This window comes from Polypterus senegalus, chromosome 11 (assembly GCF_016835505.1).
Source record: "Polypterus senegalus isolate Bchr_013 chromosome 11, ASM1683550v1, whole genome shotgun sequence".
NCBI lineage: Eukaryota > Metazoa > Chordata > Cladistia > Polypteriformes > Polypteridae > Polypterus > Polypterus senegalus.
This window is the reverse complement of record NC_053164.1, coordinates 40,582,766-40,606,344: the sequence shown is the minus strand read 5'-3', so window position 1 is coordinate 40,606,344 and position 23,579 is coordinate 40,582,766. Positions and strand designations below refer to the sequence as shown.

At 35.9% G+C, this 23,579-nt stretch overlaps 1 protein-coding gene across 5 annotated transcripts in view; it reads left to right on the top strand.

Moving 5' to 3' along the window:
- The window catches only part of tet3 (tet methylcytosine dioxygenase 3), a 159,109-nt gene that overhangs the window by 63,002 nt on the left and 72,528 nt on the right, over window positions 1–23,579 (top strand). Inside the window, exon 1 of one of the 5 annotated variants that reach the window (XM_039768448.1) lies at window positions 7,125–7,351. The exons of the other annotated variants lie outside the window; for them this stretch is intronic. The gene's annotated coding sequence lies outside the window, so the exon portion shown is untranslated. Of the gene's footprint in view, window positions 1–7,124; window positions 7,352–23,579 lie in introns of those variants that run through there. 5 annotated transcript variants of the gene reach the window in all.

Here is a 23,579-nt window from a genome sequence, read left to right as displayed (position 1 = left end):
TTTTGATTGCACGTGATGAAAATGTATCATGTGACACATTTATTTGCATTAAAGCCCTTTTTTTCCGACAAAAAATGTTTCCAATGTAGTTTTTGCGACATCTGAAGTATCGATATGGAATTTATGGGCTAAAGTTAAACGGAAAAATATTATGTCGACATGTACAACATTTTATCGATAATTAGCATTTCCATCAGTTAAAATTTGAAGCGCTAAATATTTTTTCGCAAAAACTCCTTGGATGGAAACCTGGCTTATGTGTGCTTTGTGACATGATGCAAATCCTGGAAGACGTATTAATTTGAAAAAGAATAGACTATGACCATAAAATAATGCACAATAAATGTTGAGCAGCAATGCTGTGACATTTTAAATAATACTCAGTGTAAAGAAGATACATTTTTTATTACAAGACAACAATGTCAGGAAAACATTCCCTTATACAATTAGTAGTATTAATTTATTTGGCTGACACCTTTATCTAAGGCAGTTTAAAACATTTCAGATACAATTGGTTACATTTCTTCTGTTTTTTCCAATTGACGCAAAGGCAGGTGAAGTACCACTGGTGAATACTGTTGACAGAACTCCAGGATCAATCCAGGATTCATTCTTCTTACACCATATTCTGGCCCTACCATCTGTGTATCACAGAAGAGATCAAAATTTGTGAGACCAGGTGACATTTTTCAGTGTTCAGTTGTCCTGTTGTGGTGATGACGCATTCACGGTAGCCTCAGATACCTGTTGTTTACTGAGAGGAACGGATGCTTGATTTTCTTTTCTTAGATAGTAGCGCATGAAAGTTCCTGGAGGCCTGCTGTTTCTGAGATGCTGAAACCACTACCATTCATAACATGGTGAAAGTTGGTGCGATCACACATCATACACATTCTGATTATGATAATATAAAAAATAAACATCTGGAACATGTCTGTGTGGTTTACAGTATATATTAATTTGGAGGTGTGCAAGTTTTTTGAAGGAACAAGCTATTTTTGTTAACAAAAAGCTGTAACTGATAAAGTGGTTACTGATTTTGTTATTTTCCTTGAACCCGTGAACCAGGTTTACAATTAAACATCCTCTTTTTTTAACAGCAAGTAATAGTTTAGCAAGCTTTTGCTGTGGGAAGGCTTTAATTCTTGTTGTTTAGAGTTAAAAATAGTCACATCAGATAGCTCAACTAATGTGACCTGCAAATCAAAATATTTCAGAATAGGCATGAACCAGACAAAGAAAAGTACCAAAAATATTAGAATTTTTATATCATACTTTTCAAATAGTTAAAGGGATGGTATGGTGGCATAGCTGGTTAGTACCACCACATGACAGTAATAAGATATAGAGTTTAAACCCTGGTCTGGTCACCATCTGCATGGAGTTTCCGTGTTGACCTTGTGTTTATGTGGGTTTTTCTCTGGGCAATCTGATTTTCTTAACATATTCCAGTGATGTGTGTTAGATTAGTTGGAGGGTTTAGAATTGACCTGAATGAGTCAGACATATGTGTGGGAGTGGGTGTGCACCTTGATTGACAAGAGCCCCAAAAAACTACAATGGTTATAGGCATGTTTGCAAATTGAAGGATGGAAAGTCTCAAAACATTAGTGCAGGAGCGCATGTAAGAGGAGCCCAGAACTCACTCTTTGTTTGTGTATATACTGAATACTGTATATATAGCTTATACTGAAGACAGCTAATTCACTCCATGTTTAAGGCTAATTACAAGTACACATTTGGTAGCAAATTTATGTCCATTTCAAATATGTAAGATATTGCTACAAATCTATGCCAAAAGGATTTTTTGTGCAGAAGCCATAAATCTGTGAAATTTTGTTACATTTTTCCCTGGAGTATAAAAAATAAGAATAGCCACAATATTATTAAATGGCTTAGATCTCTGAACAGACATACTGACACAAATCTAGCAATCATAAAAAGTCAGGGTCACAAAAAAAGTGTAAATATGCGGAAAATACCCAAGGCTTAGTACCAGATTCTTGATTATTAGTAGTGGTGTTGCCAAATGTATAAAGTAAATATACTATTTCTTTATGAGCAACATAGTATAGATTTCTGTTACATCTTTGTCCTTACTAAATGAACCCTAGGAAATTGGAAGAACAACAGGGAAAAGCTTTTTTAGCTGTAATAGATAAAGAGGTGAATGGCCGACGCAAAACAGGCAGGCTTCGACATGACCTGAGGAGCTAGTCTATCTGGTTACAGTGATTACAGCAAGGGTGACAGAAAAACAAGCAAGCAAGAACTTCTACTTATTATATTTAGGGTTAACCATTAGGCATTGTTAAAATTAACCCTAGCTGACAATGAATGCCTCTACCTGCAAAAATAATTTCTGTTAAATATTTTTGGATGTTCTAGTCATTTTTCTGTGTGACACTGCGATTGACATTAGTTCTACTGTCACATAACTTCAGGGATCTGAGTTCAGATCCTGGTCTGGTTACTGTCAGTGCAGCATTTGTTCATTTTCTTGTGATTGCCTGGGTTTTTTTCTGGATATGCTAATTTTCTAATCATATCTTAGACACATATACATTAGGGGCAACTGGAGACTCTTAAGTTGGTCATATATGAACAAAGTGCTCCCTGCTATCTCTTACAGGCTGTGATGCTGCCAGGATAAGTTTCAGTTCTCCACAATGATATGTTGGAAAAGCAGCTGCAGGAGAAGGATAGCTGCATTATTCTTTGTACCCTTAGCCTTATTTTTTATGTATGCATGGCATCTGATCATTTGTTATAGCTGGGCAGTTTAATAACTGCTGTATTTCAGAGTATTTTTGAGAAGGCAATGTAAAGGCTAAGCCTGTTTCATGGCTGTCCAGTTCCTTTTCCTGGTTCAGACTGTTCTTGTATTTATTTTTTAAGGAAGGACAAAAGTTCCTGAACATTAGCAACTCAGACAGACAGAGAGAAAGAGATGCTTAGCAGACTGTTTGTGTCAGGATGATTAATATAGCACTCACCTGTAATGATGCACTGTTTTGTAAAAATCCATTAGTCTTGGTGCATCATTCCTGGGCAGTCTCCATCCTGGCATGTATTGGCTCAAAGAGGTGGTGAGCAAGGCAGAGCTGTGACCTCATGGGCAAGAACTGGCACAGGCAGTGGACATGGAATGAGGTTGTGTGAGTGAAAGAGGGGTTCAGGGTAACTGTGAGATGGAGCAGTTTAACTGAAACACAGCCTAGCATGGAGACTTAGGTTTGTCCGCTATGTAACAGTTCTTTTTAAGGCCCACTCTCCAGCCTTCAGTCTGAGAATTGCAGCACGAGTCTATAACTACATTGATACAGGTCTACTTTCAAACAATAATTTCAGAACTTATGTATATTTTTTATGTATATTTTTATTTATAAGAATGCCAATCCGGCATTAGTGCCATGGCCGCCAGCACACTCTGGCAGACCCTGAGGGTGCCGTTGCACCCAATTTGAAAAACGCTCACTTAGAAAACCCTCTCTTGAACAACCCTACCACTGGTTTAAACTAGAATGAACATGGAAGGAGACTTTACATATTTAATTTGGTAGAAAGTGTTAGTAGTACATGGGAACAAGTTTGACCTTCCCTGTAGCTAAATAGTGAGTACTACAGAACTAATGATGGTGGTAGAAGAAAACATAAAAATAGGGAGAGAGCTTTGTTACTTTACAATAGCTAATGTTTATCTGATGACGCTTTGTCCTTTGTGAATGAATTTTGAAATTTGTAGCTGAATTGTTGATTCTAGCTTATATTGTTTAACTAGTTTTGGGAATGCCAATTTTTGCGTACAGATAATATGGACAAATATTTATGTTCAATTTAAATAATTCTTATGTGGCTTAAATAACAATAACAATTTATTAATAATAACAGGAATGACTAAAATAATCTGAATGGAGACGTTTACTGTATGACTTTGGGTGTCAATGGCCACTGTTATTTACAAAATATATCCACAATTGTTTCATAGGCAGTTAATACGATTTTGAGGGTTAATAGTGTCTAATGATCCCTATTTTATATGGTCTTCTGCAGTCATTTGGAGTAATAACAAGTTAATAGTCTGTAAGATATATAAGGTATGTCTTCTAAGTTCCCTAAAAGAATGGCTAAACAGTTGTGATCTTAAGACATAATATGCAATTGCATTAAAATAATGAGTCAATTGTACAGTATAATAGTTTGTGTTCTATTACTTTGATTAGTAATAATAATAATCTACTGACTGTAATTCATTCAGCACTTTGCTTTAATTTGAACAAATGTAATAAAGCATGGGAGTATAGTGGTTAGAGTTGTTGTTGACAGCTCTCAGCAATTGCTAACTTTGTCATGTGGGATTTGGACAGTTTCCCTTGGTGCCTGCATCAGTTTTCTGCTGGTTCTTCCAATCATAATTTACTTTGCTCTTCTAAGATTACAATGGAAATGATCTCCATCCACACTACCAGGCTCACATTATTTATGAAATCACCTCCCTGCACACTTAGATGTATGCCCATACTGGCCATGTGTATATTGACGAAAAATTCTTGAACGGATTGTAATGCAGCGGCCACAGGATTTACTGAAATCAGAAAACGGTAGTGACTGGTATATTATTTATCTTTTGTTCATGTATGCAGCATTCAAACTGTACAAAACACAAAACAGAAGTTTGCAGGTGAGCAACAGAACAACCACAGTGGAAAGCAATTCCTCTATGTCTGCTATGTTAAAATGTGGTTTTCTTCCTTGACGGTGACCAGTCAGGGAATGAGATGTTGTAATGGACTGGATTCAGTCATGGAAGGGATATGTAATAAGCAATCAGAATGTGATTGGAACCTGCGTTATTTAAAGAGTATGTTTTTAACCCATACACAGAGCACATAGCGCAGAGTTGGCGTTTTCAGGAGGGTACAGCTCTGGAGAGCATTTTAAAAATTCTCCATTTTTGGGGGTTAAAAATGCCAGGGTTATGTGTATACAAGGTGAAAACGGAGACTAATATCTGTGTTTTCAAATGAAAACATAATAATGTTTACATAAACTAAGGTATTTACCAAAGCTCTGTAGTCTAATTATTTTCTTATACTCACTTGTTGAGATTTTCTTTTGCAATGTTTGCTTTGAGTTAAACACAATGAGAGGCTTCACATTAGCACTCATGATCATTTGTCAGCTAATCGTACATTTTGAAATGAACTGTTGTATTCGGGGGGCAATTGAGGTAAAAATGAGGTAAGAAGAAAGTGAATTCTTTACATTAAAGTAAATAATGATAAAGGGAGTGCATTGTTTTCAAAGCTGTTATAGCAATGCACTTGGCCGTTTATTTTCTTTGTGCGCTTATTCCAGTTTGAACATTTTGACAAAGCAACCTTTCTAAAATCCATTCTCTGGTTAATCATACACTGTGGCCTGCTTCTGACCATACAGAACAAAAAATATGAGGTATCTAACTTGAAAAAAGTTCTTTTTAAGCTGGGATTGGCATCCAAATAAAAAAAATAATTTGAGCCAGAACAAGCAGCTACAAAAAGGAATTTGGGAACCACTTAGTTAGAAAAAGAAACTGAACTTCAGATAAGAGGTAGAATGGACTGTCCCCTAGTAGGTTTAGACAGTGGAGGTACTGAATTTTGTCTACATTCAGACATGGGTTCACAGAAGAGCTGGTCTCATTGTGATGGGAAGATGATGTTATTAACTATATAAGCAAGCAGGATTTCATAAGATTTATTTTTGTATAGCATTTTTACTGAATGCAGCCTCAGAGCTCTTGAATGTGTTTATGGCCATAATGGAGTAGCAGAAATGTTTCAGCCACGCATCATCTACTTGCATGGGCACACAGATTAATTTACACAACAGAATAGAATGAGCATTGCAGAGTGCAATGTTGCGAGTTTATAAAGACATAGTAAAGCTTTGATTTATGTGAAAATAACAAGCAAATTGTTTCTTCTAATAACGAATCCAGCAAGATCTATAGAAAGCAATAAACGGATAACAAAAATCTCACCGTACTGGCTGCTGCTAGTGAAGGGTTAAGCAAACAGCAACCCGTCACAACATTTCAGAACACATGAACTGTAGAATATGTGACATCACTAGAGGGAGGGGTTTAATTTTAGGACAGTCCTTTACTTCATGGAGCGAAAGTTCAAGCACTCGACTTACATCATATGTTGTCATTTCTTGTAGTCTTGATGTGCATGTGTGTATACATGTGCCCAAGTATGTTAACTTAGTTTAGCAGAATTTCAATTTCTTTGGGCACTAAGTGACATGCGGTCTAACAGTGAATCTATGAAAACAAGTGAGAAGGAAAAGTAAACCGAATTATATTTAAGACATGAAAATGGGATGTTTTTGTTTCCATTTTTGCCGTTTCATTTTCATGGTCTAACATCATCACAAGGAAAACAAAAAAAAAAATTTATGCCCTAAAAATATCTTCTGCAAGTTTCATCCACTTTACTTAACTTACTTAATGAAGTAAGGGGAGCGTAACAATTTAAGTAAAAATTGTTATAAGTAAATAAAGGAAAACATGAGGTTTAGTGATACGGTTTAATTTATATGCTGTTCTTTTACAGTTTTTCTGAATACAGATAGAAAAAAGGTTACGCAAACGTCACGTCATGCATGTGAATTTTTATGAGCTTCTCTTCTTTTTTAGGAACAAGTTCAGAAAATTGTATCTATGAATCACCCATTGAATGTTTAGCAAAAAAAAAATTACACAAAAGCGCCTCCTTCACAAAACAGTTGATAGTGATGATCTGCTTGTGTTGTGCCTAATTTCTGCTCCTGAGCAAGTATGTGTGTGAATGTGTGTGTGTGTGTGTGTGTGTGTGTGTGTGTTTGGCACTGTGGGAGACATCTGTGATGTTCCCGCACTGCGCTGTTCTTCTGGCACTCAAGAGTACGTGCACTGTGTAAAAAGGATAATGGCCCCTACAGCTGCATGGGAGAAGAGGTGGAGACACTGTTAGAGAGACAGAAAGGGAGGGAGGGAGAGAGAGTGGGTCTGGTGAAGGGGAGGAGTGTATTTCTGTGTGTATGTATGTGTGTGTGTGCGTGCGTGCGTGTGTGTGTGTGTGTGCGCGTCTGTGTGCATGCATGAGACTTAGATTGAGCCTTATGTGAGGCTTTGCGTGCATGTGTGTGTGGTTGTGTGCAAGTGTATCCGTCTATGCAGACGCAAAAGATAACCAGATTACGACTGAGTTTCCTGCTTAACATTTTTAGTTGCGGTGGGGCATCACGTTTTACTCATATTTCTATTAATGTGCTGCCTTGTCACTCCATTCACCTCTAGCTGTTTTGGGAGGACCTTAGCAATGTAAGTAAACCGATTTTAATCCTTCTTGCTAGCCTTTGTCAGTGGCTTGATTTAGAGCAGATTGGAGGGAGTAGTGTGTTTGTGATAGTAAAGGCTGTATTTATCTGTCTGGTCATTTTTGGCATTCCACATCCTCCCCCATCCCCAGCCACCACCCTGTTACCCTTCAAGTGGAGTTGATTTTGTGTCTTACTTTTCACTGTGCTGCTTAAAGAAGACCATTGAGCAGTCATGGGATATTTCCTTCCTGTGTTAATTACAGATTTGTTATTTTTATTGAAAATTAGTTAGCAAGAGGCCATCTGATATAATTTCACATTATTTCTTTTGTTGCTGGGGCTTTTCTGTTTTCGTCTTTTTACTCGGTAGAGTCTGAGAGGTTACTTATTAGGGATATGTGTGCGTCTGATTGTCTCCGGCTTTGTAAAGTGATGGGGTGGGGGGTTGGTTTGATTATAGTCTGCTTTATGCTATGGCCGGCTCTTTAGTGCTGCACCTATTCTGAATCAGGAACTGTTTCTTTCTTGTGCAATGCTTCAGGATGTTTCTAAATATTATTTCAGCCATTTTTAAAAGGACTACTGGCTGCTGCATGCCTTCCTGTTTCTTCTCTTTATGTGTTGAAATAAGCAAAATCTATAAGCTTGGTATGCAGGCTGAAAAATACAAAGGCAGTTGAAATAAATTGTCGAAGTGACCCTATATCAAGGAGAGCATAATGCAACTTTACCATATCAAGACCAAAACAGTGCTACAGATTAATAAGCCTTTTGGATTGTTATTTTGTATGTATATATACTTGTGAAAAAGGGGACATTTTCAGCTCATTTGGTTGTGTGCATTTGAATCAGACAGATTATTTTTTATTTATGAGTGCATTTTCCCTTTTCGCTTATTTACAATTTTTTACTGTACCCACATTTGCAGCAGCTTTTCATTACCGTTTTTTGTAACGCTTACCTTGTCTTTTTTTCTCTCTTTTATCAGTAAATCCGTAATCAAAAGGAATTTTATGCTTCCTGGCTACTTTTACCACACAGGAGTGCAGCTTTTTTTTTCTTTTTTTTTAAGGAAAAGCAATGTGCAGTTCTGTGTCTTAATTCAAAGTTTTGAGGTCTCTTTATTGCGCACTATGATGACGTACAGTGGGGTGAACTAGCGAATCATAGGACTACAAATGGTAACGTAATCAGTAAGTGTACTGTTTAAGCCCGGGCCACAAAAAAACATGTTTAAATTCTGCTAAATCTGTGAATACCATGTAAAATAGGTCCGTTAAGTTCAACCAACAGAGCAGTTCTTTTTAAACATAAAAACAAATGTAAAAAGAGCAAGTCAGTAGTGGGTCCCTGTCTAAGAAACGCGACTTAAATTTGCTGTTTCTTCTGTTTAACCATCATACCTTTCGTTCAATTTCTATGAAATCCTTTGCTGTCTGCACACAGTAGAAGCAAGTACCTCAAATTTTTCAAGATGAATCTCTTCCTTCTAACCTTAATAAACACCACTGTCCAGGTTATTAGAAAACTTGACTTTTTCTATAGTCAGTTCAATGATTCAGATTTAAAGAACATTTAACATTTTCTTTGTTTTAAAAAATCACAAGTCAAGAAAGCCAAGGACAGTCCATTATGTATCGGCAAGGACTGAGCAGTTTAATAGATAAACTGACAATAGTCCTTCAGATCTCTCTTCTGTAACTTGAGGGGTGGAAAAATATTTCAGTATTGCAGATCTGCATGATGTGATTTCGATTGTTAAATTCTACCTTTCTTGTATTGTCTATCTTATATTACAAAGAATGCTGGGTAGCTGTGTTTTGTGCAGACTACATTAATGTTGACTGAGAGCCGCTGCAGTCATCAAATCATAATTTTGATGTATGCATTTGAAGAAGATCTGATATTTCACTTTCAGCTGTACTGCTATACTTTTACAGTTGCATTGTACATTTGAACAGCAATTATCCAAATTAAACTGGACAGAAGAATGATCTTAGTGGCACAGTGTTGGGTAGTTGCAGAAGTTCAGATCACCCACAAAATGATTACTAAAAAATGAAGGCGAATTGGGCACCACATCGCTCCATTTAATTGTTTCCAAGAGACGTTCCCATATTCCTTTCAAAATCTTCAAAGAAGAAAATTCTGAAAGTAATCTTCACAATTTCTTAATTTAACGCTAAAACAATATAAAGTTGGACTGATAATATTCTTGGAAATGAATCAAATCATTTTCAGTTGTATTCCATTGTGTTGGGTCTCATTTCGGTTGGTGTTTACTTTGCATTACAAAGGGCCAAACTTCTAAGCTTTGGATATGTAAGACAGAAGGGACAGTAATATCATACAGATTCCAGTATTACTCTAGGATGGGTGCTTTAGCAGAACACCACTTGTAGTGCTACTTACAGTAATTATGAAGTCTTAATGTTTGGCCACTTGCCACCAATTCCACCACTGAGTCTGCTGCAGAAAATACAGTTTTTCATCATATTGTGTAACTTGCAGCCCAGAACTGTACTTTTCTTGGTTAAAACAACAACAAATTATTATTATTATTATATTTTACTTTCATAAAACAATTGAAAATCACCATCATGATGATTTGGTTTATTGCAGTGGAATTACCTAAGTTTGTCTTGGTAGACAGTTTCAATGTTCAGTTAGTCACCATGGCTTTTTCTTTTAATTTAACTGTTTCTTTATTTCACCTTATACAATTTCTCGTATTAGGAATTTGTTAGTTTTCGCATAGAGTGCAGGGTCAGCCATTGCACAGCGCCCCTGGAGCAAGTGCAGGTTAAGGGTCTTGCTCAAGGGCCCAGCAGAGTAGGATCTCTTTTGGCAGTGACGGGGATTTAAACCGGCAACCTTTGGGATACCAGTGCAGATCCTTAGCCTTAGAGCCGCCACTCCGCCCTGACTTTTCTTCAATAGTCCAGACACTTGCAGGGGTTTTATTGGCTCTCCCTAACTGCCTGCAGTGTATGAATATGTTTGTGTAAATACTGTATTGCATTTGACAGGTTCGTTGTTCAAGGTGTCATGTAGCCACTATTGCTGACGTAAAGTCTAGATGCAGGTGCAGAAAGGAATGAATGAAAAAGCAAACATATAGTTGATGCTTCTTATCTATTTATTTTTTACTGATAAACTGGTTTCTGTAGGTTCTACCAAGGCTTTGGGTATGACATGAAGGTGAAAAACACTCAATTATGGTAAAGCTTAACCAAACTTGTCCCTTTCCTAAAGAAATTATAATAGGTCATGAGAGAATATTGATTTTGATTTGCTATTTATGTCATACCAATAAAAATAGGATGCATTATTTTTAGTTTGCTTGTAGCCTGTTACTTCTAAGCTACAATTCAAAAGGAGTTAATATTTTCTAACTTAAACTATTTCTTTTTAGTTTACTTGGTTGTAACCAGTGGTGCTGCTGTAGAGTAAAATTCTTTCTTTAAGGTAAAACAAGCTGGCTACTTGTAGCATTTGTAAGTATGTTTCCTTTCAGTAATTTCTAATGTGCTGAACATATAGTTTTTAATGTATTATTGTGTCAAAAATAGTTGTGTTACCCAATGACAGGAATATTTCTTTAAAGAGAAATAGGAGTAGGTGGTGTAGATTCAGAAAATGCTGGGAAAGAAAGCACTATAAACATAAGAGTGTTTCAGGTAACATTGTTTTTTACAAAAGTAGTGGCAAGAGAGGGCCTTGTCTGAATATGCAACTGGTCTGTTGAAGGACAAAGAATCAGAAGGTAAAGTTTAGGTCCAAAACAGGGACATTTACGAAGAATGCCAAAAAACCGTCTGTGAGATCAAGTGGCTTGCAGATGTTTTACCCCATAAAAAGACATAGCTGGGACACTGTAAAAAGTGTTTTGAAACCAGAGTTAAAACAGTTCTACTGAGCCTCACAAAGAGATTGACACTGATCAAAGAATAACAGGCTCAAACTTATAGCTCATGTTTGAGAAAGTTTGTAAAGTCTACAGTGTGATGACATGAGTATGAGTATATCTTATAAGTCACTATGTGAACAACTGGGTAAGCAGCTTGTCTTTTTCAGCAGTTGTTGGGCATATTTACAGAGTAAGTGTAACTCTTACATCTCTAAGAATCACTTTATGAAAGTCTTATATTTAAGTTGGTCTGGACACAGTGAAGAATGAGTTACACCTGCGATGTTAAAGTTGTGAAACATTCATGAGCTCCAATAATACATCTGGGAATGAGTTTTAAAAGGTTTGATAAAGAGAGAGAACTCTTAAAAAGTAAAAGATGTTGTAATTGAACTATACAATGTGAATTATTAATGCTACTGGAGTTTATATAAAAGTCTAAATAGTTTATAGTATAGTGTCTTTTTAAACTAAGGTTCTAATACATTTCCACCCATCCATCCATTATCCAACCTGCTATATCCTAACTACAGGGTCATGGGGGTCTGCTGGAGCCAATCCTAGCCAACACAGGCCGCAAGGCAGGAAACAAACCCTAGGCAGGGCGCCAGCCCACCGCAGTCTAATATGTTTCCTCAATTGTTATGTAGATGGTGTAACTTTTATATTCAAAGTGTTTAAATAAATGCTGAATTCTATCTCTATCAAGAACATGGCAATTGTTGCCTAATTTTCCTTTAATGTTCCTTTAATTTAGTTCCTCTTTCCTCAAAGGAACTAAATTAAAAGTGGATCACTCGTTTGATGGAAGAAACGGGAGTGTTTGTTGGCCCACCTGTCACAGGCCATAAGTGTTAAAAGTTAAACATTCGTAATCATCAAATTTGCCACAAATTACATTCACAGTGATTATGTTAAGGTTGCAAAGCATATTCAGACCTGATTCATCCATAAGTTGAAGATATAATTGGGAATTCTCTGATGTAACAAACTGTTTAACAATTTTGAGTGTGTCATATAAGTCCAACTACACTTCAGTAGATCTCGGCAGTGTCAGTAAGATTGGATCACTTGGAAACCCTTCAGTTTGGCTTGTCAGTACTTAAAAGCAGTTATCATTTCATTAGGTTTTATTGGTCACATTATACATTTGTCTAGGTTATGGTACCTATAGTGAATAAATATTAGGTTTTATGAGTTTGCTTCTTCTGTAGTTTATAATGCATTCAAATTATGTATAGTATTGTCAGTTAAGAATAGATCACAAATGTGATGACCAGTGATGTTCTGTTACTGAGATCATGCTTGATGAGAAAGTCGTGAATACATCCACTTCTTGCTGTATTTATTTAATTGTTCATCTTAAATATAAACGCCTGAGAAGACTAGATACCATACCATGACTCTGAAGAGCTGAAGACCACCCTAATTCAGTATACTGTAGCACACACTTTCTGACTCCTGCTCTTATTTGTTCAATTCTAGATTTTAGGAAATCATCTAACATCTTTTTATTTTATTGAAATAAGTAAAATAAGTTCAAATCTTAGGCTATCCTTGATTCAGTAAGTTACTAGGCTGGAAATGAAAGGTACAATCTAGAGAAAAAACACTCGGTCTACTTAAATACATGAGGTAATTTGAGTGGTATTCTTGTAAAAACAAATAGAAGCATCTGGATTCAAGGCAGATGAGAATTTTAAAGTATAGGTTATAATATTTATGAAAAAGAAGCCATTAATATGTATGTAGTAAAATCAGTTGAACATCTTTTTTCATCAGAAGACACAGTGGCCGGTTTTAGTTATGGATGGGGTGATGTGAGTATATATTATTCTAAGTCTGCAGCAACTAGGCAGGCAGCATGCCTTTTCAGTAGGTGTTGGGCTAATATTGTGAAGGATCACTTTATAGAAGTGTTATATTTAACTCTTAGCACATGTTGATAATTATAAATTCAAATATTCACAAAACCAAAGGCCAGAAATCAACCCACTGAATTTACATGTTTTTTCTTAACCCTTTGCAGTGACGTCTGAAGCACCTATAAATTACCAGATAGTTTGTACCTTCCTTAAGGCCATACCTCTATGTACTGTACATATACTGTATATACTTAATTTCCTCATTCCTGTCTAATAAAATATATAAATTGCTTCAAAATCTCATTGAGCCTTTAGGAAATCATGACCTATGTATTCCATTTGTTTTGGACCAAGAAAAATGGGTTTACCACTACACTGAAAAGGTTATGTTGTAGTACTGTATATGTGCAAGATGAATATCTAACTTTGGTTTCCCTAAGTCTACAAGCATTTCAGATATTCAGTTATCTCTGGATTGGTCATAGAGTTCTGCTTAGCTTGTAAAAGAAAATGTAATGTATGTGATTTACATTAATCAAAATTTGTTAGTTGAATACAGTTGGACATAAATTTATCTTGCGTTTTGTACCAGTTAAATTTACTATTATCAAAATAAAAATTTTCTTAGATAATTACATTATTTTTCTCATTTCTGCTTTAGGGTTATGCTTTTTTAACATACAGTTGGTACTCTTTAACAAGTAGTCTTAGATATTAACTCAAAGTCCTTTAGCGTGTTAAACATTGACTGGCACTCAGTGAGCCTCAGTTATCATCGAGGAAGGGAGAGGAACTAAAAATGTTTATTTTGCGTGTGCTTTTTTTTTTAACTGTGTTTGATATTGGCTGTTAGTTTGGGGCCATTAGATGACTATATCTTTTATTTTGTTTTTTGCTTTAATTGTAAGTGTACAGGCAATCTGAAATGTATTGATCACTTTATGTAGTATAATTATTTAGTTCATACTGAAAGAAAACAGACCAGCTTTACAAAGGAAATCTGGGTTATACTGAACATTACTACATTAAAACATTAAAACTGTGGAAAGAACAGATCATTCAGCCCAAAAGGTTTGCCTATCCTATACACCTAGATTGTCGAAACTAACATCAAGTTGAGATTTGAGGGTCCCTAAAGTCCTGTACCACAGCACTTGGTAATTTTTTTCATGTGTCTATGGTTATTTGTGTGAAGAAAAACTTACTAACATTTCTGTGAAATTTACTCTTAACAAGTTTGTAACAATGTCCTAGTTGCAGAATTTATTTTAAAGCAACAACTGAGATCCACTGTACTAATTCTTTGCATACATTGAAAAACTTCAATCATGTCTCCTCTTAATTTTCTTTTGCTTAAAGAGAAAAGGTTCAACTCCTTGAATTTCTCCTCATTATTCATACCTCTCAGTCCCAGAATCAGCCTAGTATCTTCTCTGGACTTATTGCTGATTTGTCTTTTTTGAAATATGAACACCAAAACTGCACACACTACTTCAGATGAGGCCTCAGTAGTGTGCTGTATAATTTAAGCATAACCTCCCTTGACTTGTACTTTGCACATTGTGCTATATAACCTATTAGGTTTCTTGATTGTTTCTGTACACTGGACGCAGTTAATGATGAGTCCTCTGACTCCCAAGTCCTTTTTATAAAGTGTACTTTTAAATTTCTGACCTCCCATTGTGTGTTCAAAGCTAACACTTTACTTCGTACATGTACTTGCATTAAATTTCATCTACCACAAATCTGTCCAAACCTGTATGCTATCCAAGTCCCTCTGCAATCGTTCAACAGATTCAATATTATCTGCCATTCCACCTAAATTTATATGATCCACAAACTCTGAAAACTGGTCATAAGATTGAACAATGTTGTCTTTTGCACTAATCCTGAAAAATCCCGAAAGGACTGTAATAATATATTTACTTTTCTATAATTTTCCTCTCAAACCCTGTTGCTCCATCGCAGGGTCCACCCATGAATACACTCTCGCGCAGCCAGTTTGCAATTACCAGTGAGCCTGACGAGCATGGTTTTAGGGATATGGGAGGAAAACAAGTGTACCTCTAGAAAAACCCATGTAGATACAATATGGAGAAAATGTGCAGACCCCTCAGAGGCAACAACAGGGCAGAGGCTGTGTCCATAAACCAGCAATGCTAACTACTATGCATTTTGAATTTTTTAAAAAATTCATCATGTGTAAATTGTTAAATTATAACAAAACTATTTTATGTAGAAGTGTCAGTGAGTTTTGAAAATATAGTGTGAAAATAGCAAAATTGTATAAAGCACTGTATTAATCTTGAATCTTTTTCAGTGGTGAATTAAAACAAGTTTTCAGAAAAATTCACAGTAGTGCACAACTAAATAAATCTTGTTAACAGTAGACATACCATGTACTATAAGACAACAAGAATTGCTGACCTGAAACCATATTTTATATACTTTTCGGTTATAACTTTACATCCATCAATTATTCTTTTATATATTTTATTTTCTATTAGGACCCAGATAACTTTGAAGACGTATTTGATTACTGGGGCTCCAGTCTTTAATTTTATTTGTAGTTTCATCAGTTCTTTTTGATTCTCATCTATGTTTCTTTATTTAAACTGCTGGTTGTGTATTTTTGTTTTCAGAGTGTTTTACATTTGGAATGGGAGCCCAGCTTTGACACTAGTAGATTCCTTTTTCTGTTTTTGTTTTTTTTTTTGCTTTCGGCTCATTCTTTACTTTATCTAAAGCCTTCAACTTGCTACCCATTTCCTATTTTTACCATCAACTGGCAATAGCTAGATGTAGGAAGCATTACAAGAAGAAGGCAGTGCATCTCTTTTGGTGTTTTGGGGTTCATGACAATGTTAATGCTGCCAAAAATTAGAAGAGTATTAATTACAAATTTTTTTCATGTACTGTACAAAGAGTTACCGTTAAAGATCTGTTCTTTTGTATTGTTTATGATGCAATGTGTTTCTGATTTTTTTTTTCTACATTATTCATTAACCACCCGGTCGAGATTTTGCATGTAATACCTGCATTCTGCTTGGTTAGACTAGTTTATATTTGATGATAATCTGCTGGCCATTATGGACATAAAGAGTGAGGAAGGATGTCTGGCCGGTGCAGCTTTATATGATGAAGACAAACTGAAAACAGGAATAGTATACTGAATATAGCCCTATGTATTGTAACTTGTAACAGATAAGAAGCAGCTTCAGTTTTGCATTCAGTCTGAGCACTGTTTTCTTTAATAATAAAATGACAATAGCATGATTATTTTGTTTGTAAAGGAACAATGATTATCTGTGTTTGGCATGTGCTTCCTGTTTCGAGAATTGTTCTATGAAATACACCACACAATATAGTCAATTACAGCACACCTCATACTTATGCATATGACCATTATTTTAACATTCATAAAGTAATACATCAGTACACAATGGATAATTGTTTTGTGCAATAGGATAAACCTTGGAGTACTATTAAATAACAGTGCATGCCAGTAAGCAGCTGAACAGAGTGAAATATAGAGCTAAATTAGAACACCCAGCAACACATATTGGATCACAGCCATATGGAATATTCTGCATTACACTGTGATGATACAGTCCTGCTGAATAGTAAACATCTTTTTACATTGATACATAATCCTACCAGATAGTCTGCTTCACTCAGCGGTCATATTTCACCTTCATTTCCTCTTGAAAGGACTAACTGCAACATACTGATCTTCAGAACAGCTAACATTTTTTTTTTCTTACATAATTACCTAAGCAGTAGTACTATTAGTAGTAGTAGCAGTAGTAATAAGAGTATTCTCAAACCCTAATAGCACTGATCTCAAAATCATCTGTACAAAAATGAAGGCAGAATTATATAACAAGATTACAGTAGCCACCAAGTGTGCTCTGAGTTGGTGTTTGGAAATCATATGTGTATATGTTAGAAAACAACGGGTGTGGTGCATGGTAACATTCTCCACATTTATGAATAGACCAGAAAGCTGGTAGTGTTCTTTAGCCCTTAACTTGTAAATTGAAACACAGCAGTCTCTCAGTGTCTAATGAGCATAGTGGTGAATTATTCATTATGATGTCCCATATTTTCATAATAATATTACAGATTAACCACAAGATATTTGTAACATGCATATATAAAACACATCTATTTAAATAAAATGCAGATATTTGATGAGGAACAGAAGAAAGCCACACATCTGTAATTTAAATGAACAGATTTTTTTTTTTTTACATGGAAATTACTTTAGCTTTTCATTGGTGTATGTAAAGTACAGGGCCTCAGAGTGATTTTTCTACTTGGTAACAACAGAGCCTGCCCAAATGCATTCTAAATCCATGTCAATTCCATAGAGAATACAAGCCATGTGATATCCTGGACTTAGATAAAACAAGGCACTGGATAACTGAGGACTGCGTTGCCTCTCCGCTTTTATTAGCTGTGGTGCCGATCAAATTGTGCACTGGATGATGCTAAAAAACTGGAATGAACTGACACCGTGGTGAAAGCCGAAGCACAGATAAAGTGTTACAAACAAAATTGGCATAATGGACCTGGAATCTGAATGCAGCGTTCCTTAAACAAAGCCTACATAATGAGGAAACACTGGACTGGATTTCACTTGATCATATGGAGATATCTGGAGTCTCTAATGAGGAGGGAGTGAAAGGGAGCCAGGTTGAGTCAGATAAGATCAGAGCTGCACAGAAATCCTGAAATGGAGTAGAGCTACACTGTAAAAGAGCTTTCAAAAATGCATGTCCTTCAGCTAAGTCCTTGCCTTGGTTTCTATGGAGCAATGACACACAGAGGTGACAGCTTAACACCAAGCCAAGGGATTCAGTTGTGTTCATAAACTGACGACATAAAGCATTCACAGTGAGGCACAGCTGTTCAAAGCACACTCTGATAGCTCGAAACCCATTTTAAAGGGAAACATTCATTCCTGATGAAAAATCCCAGGAGGCCATTCTTTATAGCTGTAGCGATATTAGCCGTTTTGAAACATGCAGAAAGCAGCTTGTTGTTTCTGTTTCCGGGGACTAATATTTAAAGCTGTCATGCCCAGCAAATGATTTAGGTTAGTTCTATGGTCAGAGGCTAAAACCTTTCTTATTTCAGTAAAATTATATTTTCATAATAGCCTTTCTTTCAGATATTTGTATGCTAGTTTTATGTAGTACTTTAGCAAAATTAAACCAAAAAGCATTTCATATGAAAATGTTTTTGTGCATTTCTATGTATTGTGTTCTATACCTTTTTCTTACATTTGCCTACATTATAATCACATTGTATTTAAATATTGAAATATTTTGTCTTTTCATATTATTAACTGCATCAGCAGTTATGTATGAATTAAAATGACAAGACAGTGTTGCTTGGTGAATGTAGTCTAAATAATACATCTAAAGTTTTCAGAGACGCATAGGATATATGGTTTAATTTTTTTAACTTTGGGAAGTTAAATATCTTAACATGACACTATTTGGGGAAGTGTTGCTTAAACAGCTTGACTTGTTTCCTGTTTGGACAGCCAGTCTTGTTTCTGCTCTCGTGATGGAAGCCTATTCAGTTCATATACCTACAGTAGGAAGGTTTCACGCCACAAATTTAAGTCTTGAAAAAGATATAGAGAAAACATAGGGTAGCAAATAAAAACATTATTCCTTACCTTGCTTATTTTACCATTCAGAAACTGATTCAGAAAATGATTTATCACAAAATCATATTTTGGGCTGTTCTTATTATTTCATCAATCTGTTTTCAGAGCCTGCAGAGTTGAGTTCAGGGTCAGTGTGAGTTGGGCTTCTTCCCAAGAGCTAGAATACTAGTTCATCATAGGGCACACTTAGACACACACACATACACATACACACACATCAGGACAGTTAGTCAGATATTTATGTGTTTTGAGAGAATGTTCAGATTTCACAGAGAGAGAAAGATCAAGCAGATACTGTATGTTCATCTTTAATTGAGTCAGGGTTATATACTGTAGCTGCCCTCCATAATAACATGCAGGAGGGGATGCCAGCTGTCTTCAAGTTTTTAGAGCTGTTAGAGGTTCTGCAACTCACAGTACAAGTCGGTTCAATAAGATACATGTGGTTTGAAGTAAATGGACATCTACTAATGAATCTGAATGCATTTTGAAGGCAGACGAACTGTACAGTTTGTTCGCCATGGTACAAATGCAGTGCTGCAACTCTGGCTTTGTCACCAAAAAAAGTTATTTTTGGCATGTGGTGTACTTGGGCACCATTCAGGGACGATGATTTCCATGAGCCTGACACAAACTGGGTTTATAAAATAAATGAAGTGAATTTTCAAAGAATGTTACTTGTAAGTGCTGTGTATCCACTTTCTCCTTGTGTGAACCTTTCGAACTATAGTACAAGTCAAAAATAACAAACAGACAACAGTCTAGCAATGTGTTTTACTTAGGTAGCACTGATGTAAAAACCTGACATTCTGTCATTTTAAAGATATTATTTGTATGAATATATTTTCTGTGTTTAATTATTTGTGTTATGTATGTTCTTGTGAGGTGAAGTTTAATTCAGGATATAATTTAAAATTAAAGCAAAAGCAAAACCCAAGGGAGAAATAAATGTTTATCAGTGTAGCAGACTGAAAATGTGTGTGGGTAAACTCAGAGTGCTGTCATGTATTTAGAGTCACAAAAACCTAGTGTTTGCATCTTTTGTTTGTCTTTGAGGTAGTATTTTATCTCTACATAAGTTTAGGCCTACTTGCCACCTACTGTATATTCATGCTCAATAGCCCAAGAATAGATTATATGAAGATATCTTCAAGTATAGATTTTAAAACTAAAGTAAAGTGCTATGGATAAGCCTGTTCTTTTTATCTCTGTAAACCAGCAACAACTCACATATTAGCAGGGTTGCAGAGGAAGTTGAAAAACTACTCTTTTGATGTGGCTTTAGATAAGGTTAGAAGAATGGGTGTGTGCATAACAGGAAAGCAACCTTGTCTGAAAAGATGAGTCACAACAATGAATGAACTTACTCCTCTTATGAAGGGAAAATAAAGCATGAAAAGAATCCCACTTTTAATGGAAGATACTGATGACACTCAGTGACAGATGGTTAACAAACAGTTGAATTCTCCAGATTGGTTGTACTCATTTAATGTTTTCAGTTTATTTTTAAAAGAGGAAAAAAAAATCACTGTAGCAAAATGGATGGCAGTAAGAAGGAAAGCATTAGGTTTGTGAGAAAACTATGAGGAACACTCTGGCAGTGCCATTTATGAGTGGAGCAAGCCAGCTATCTGCTGGCTGGACTGTAAAGCATTTGGGACTTAGTACAACGTCTGGAGATAAAAATAGACTGGCGGCCACACGTTTGTGCCAGACCACACCTCCTCCTTCACTCTGCATCCCTGACCTCAGCCTGACAGGCTGGGGTTTCCTCTTGGGTGTGCGCAGTATTCCATGTTCATCTTTCTTTGCCTCATTCTGGTCTGTGTGTATGCAGTATAATAGCCAAAAACTGAGATGACGCTCTCGTTTAGACGGTCATAACACAGACAAATAGCAATTTAGTATTACAGACTTTTTCACGGAATGAAGTTTAATGCATCAGAACAAAAGAAATGCAGATCATACTCAGTACACAAGGAAAGGCAATGAGAAAGTGAAATCTCAGATGATTGCTTTCTGGAGTCATGTAACTAAAAACTGACTTGTGAAAAAATAGAGCAGGTCCTAGGTTATAGGTAGTAAATAAAATTAGCTTTATATATGGCCCACATATACAGTATTGCACAACTGATTTTTTTGCATTTTAGCAAGTAAGGGGCACTCACTACGCTGGTACTGTGGACTGAACTAAAATCTGTCTGTTTTATAGGACAAGCACCACTGCCACTGGGTCATGCCTCATGTCTGAGCAGTGGAACAGGCAAACACTGTTTACAAAACCATGAATGTGTTTTGTTTTGGTCTGTTTTGTTTAAATGTCATCTCTTTTTGGCTTCTTTTACACTACCTTTCATTAATTCATTTCATACTGACTGCATTTATCTGGTTGAAAATAACAGGTCTACTTGCTAAACATGATCTGTCCCTATTGCTATCATGCTGTAAAATGTACTGTTTACAAATAGAATTGTTATGCAGTGTGAGCACATGCAGATTTTAGTTTTTACAGTGAAGATGTGGGACAAGAAGTACAATTATGATTCCATATTTTGAATTTATTGTTTATAACATAGTATTTTCTAAACTTTTTTATTGTGAGATTTGGAAAAAAACTAAATAAGATGGTGTTTATGATAGTACACAAGTGCTGGGATAGGTGTGTTCAAAAGTACATTAATTTACCTCTTTCACGTATGAATATTGTCTTTGCAACTTACTGGCCATGTTCATTTATTAAAAATGGTGCAAAATTTTTGGGACAAACATGCAAAATGTCATGACATTGATCTGACTCAATCAAACTCAGTTAATAGTCAAGTATTTGCTTCACCAAACTTCTTTTTTTCTACATAATACAACAAATATACATCTCTCAACCACTGGTGCTTGTGCGTCTATTTTCCTTTGGCAAAAACAATTGTGCAGGTGGAAGTGGTAGATTTGTCAATCAAGTATCACAATTCCCGCATGCTTAACGTCGGACTGTCAAGTCTGAGCACTGCTGACCCAGGAAATTGCCAGGTCATTCTTATACATATGAAGGATCAACTCCTCCTGAATTCTTGAGATGATTAACCAGGAGATACAGTATGTAGGTTTCTATGTGAGAAAAAGATTAGTGTTTAAGAAAGGCAATACTGCCTAAATCCTTACACAGAAATGGAACATCTACAGAGCTGCGTCCAGGTGACGTGCATGTATAAACTGATATTCTTGAAGCAAGACAACACCTTTCTTTATGAAAGGTAAAAAAGGCATATTCCAAAATAGTTATTTATTTTTTCAAACTTGGAGTAACTACACAAATAAAGCACTCATTTTTCTCTGTCAAACCTTTTCTGAGGTTCTGAGCTCTGATTTGACTCTGCCATTTTTTGCTTTTCAGTCAGCGGCAGTTGTCTCACACAGCAAGGCAAGCTAATGCAAAAATCCGCTGAGTAAGAGAGTGTGCTCATCTACACGTGTGTGTGTTTACAGTGGTAGGCGTCACAGGGTGTCAGCAGACTGCACCACAGTAATCCGGCGGGGAAGGAACCCTTTCAGTGACATCATGCATTTTAGGAAGACGACAACTCATGGAGGTGCTTTTGGATCTGCAATATTAAAGATTGCAAGTGGACGATCTGTATGATAATAGGGTCACTTCATGTTCTTCTTCCTTGGCGTACATTGTATAGTAGTAGGGAGCTCTGCTTTTCTTAATTTCTGTTTGACGCTCTAAAATACATTCTTGAGTTTAGCTATTGTACTGTGCATCAAAGACAAGTGACATTTTTATAGATTAGTATTTTAAAAGTGCTGAATGCTGTCCTAAATGTGAAGTGCTGTCCTTATATGTGTCAGCTGTTTTCATGCAAATCGCTCTGCACAGAGGACAGGTTTCTGTGATGTGGCAGGTTAGTTTTTGTTATATATATCCGCAAGATCCTAAAATGTAATTCTATACATAGTTCAGAGAAGCTACAGTGTTGGACTTGTCAAAATGTATTTGAATGTTATTGTGTTTCTGTTTTTGGTTACCTTTGTCAATGAAAAACGCCAGTATTGTGCAGTAAAATTAAATAACCACAAGACTGCTATATAACACAGCTGAACAGCATACGACCAGTGAAGACAATATGCATTTTCAAGCAAGATACTACAGAGACCCAGAAAAAGACAAATGAGAGAAAGGAGGAACTTTAAACCAAATTAACCTGGCATATGTATCAAACAAGGGATTATTAAAAATGAAGAAAATGGCAGGCAAGATTCAAACTTAATTTTTATAATAAAGAAAGTTTAAAATAAGTGATATATTCTTTTTAAAAATTCTCTTGCTAGTATGTGCTAATTCATAAGCTTCCTAACAAGCTCAGTAAAGCAGCATTGCCCAGGTGTAAAGTGGAAAAGTATATAGCAATTATAGAATTATACATCACCATTCTTTACCAACCTTTGACCTCATAGATTTAGTACACTACTGTTATTATGTATGTGATTTTCCTACTGGTACAGAGAAGAACCCCAAATTTAAAATTACTTGAGGCTTGGGGCCATGACAGAATAGTGAATGAGATCCTTTTTTAAAGAAAATTTTAAATGTAATGGCTAGGAATTGAATCTGCAAGGCCAGGTTTACTAATCATTATGCCACCAATTGTAACCTGTATGACGCTGTTTCTTTGTCAATAGTATTTCTTGCCTTGCTCCCCTATGTGCCAAATTTCAAGTCTGTAACTTGAAATCCTGTATAAATAACAAACAAGTAGAAATGGTGCTTAAAGGA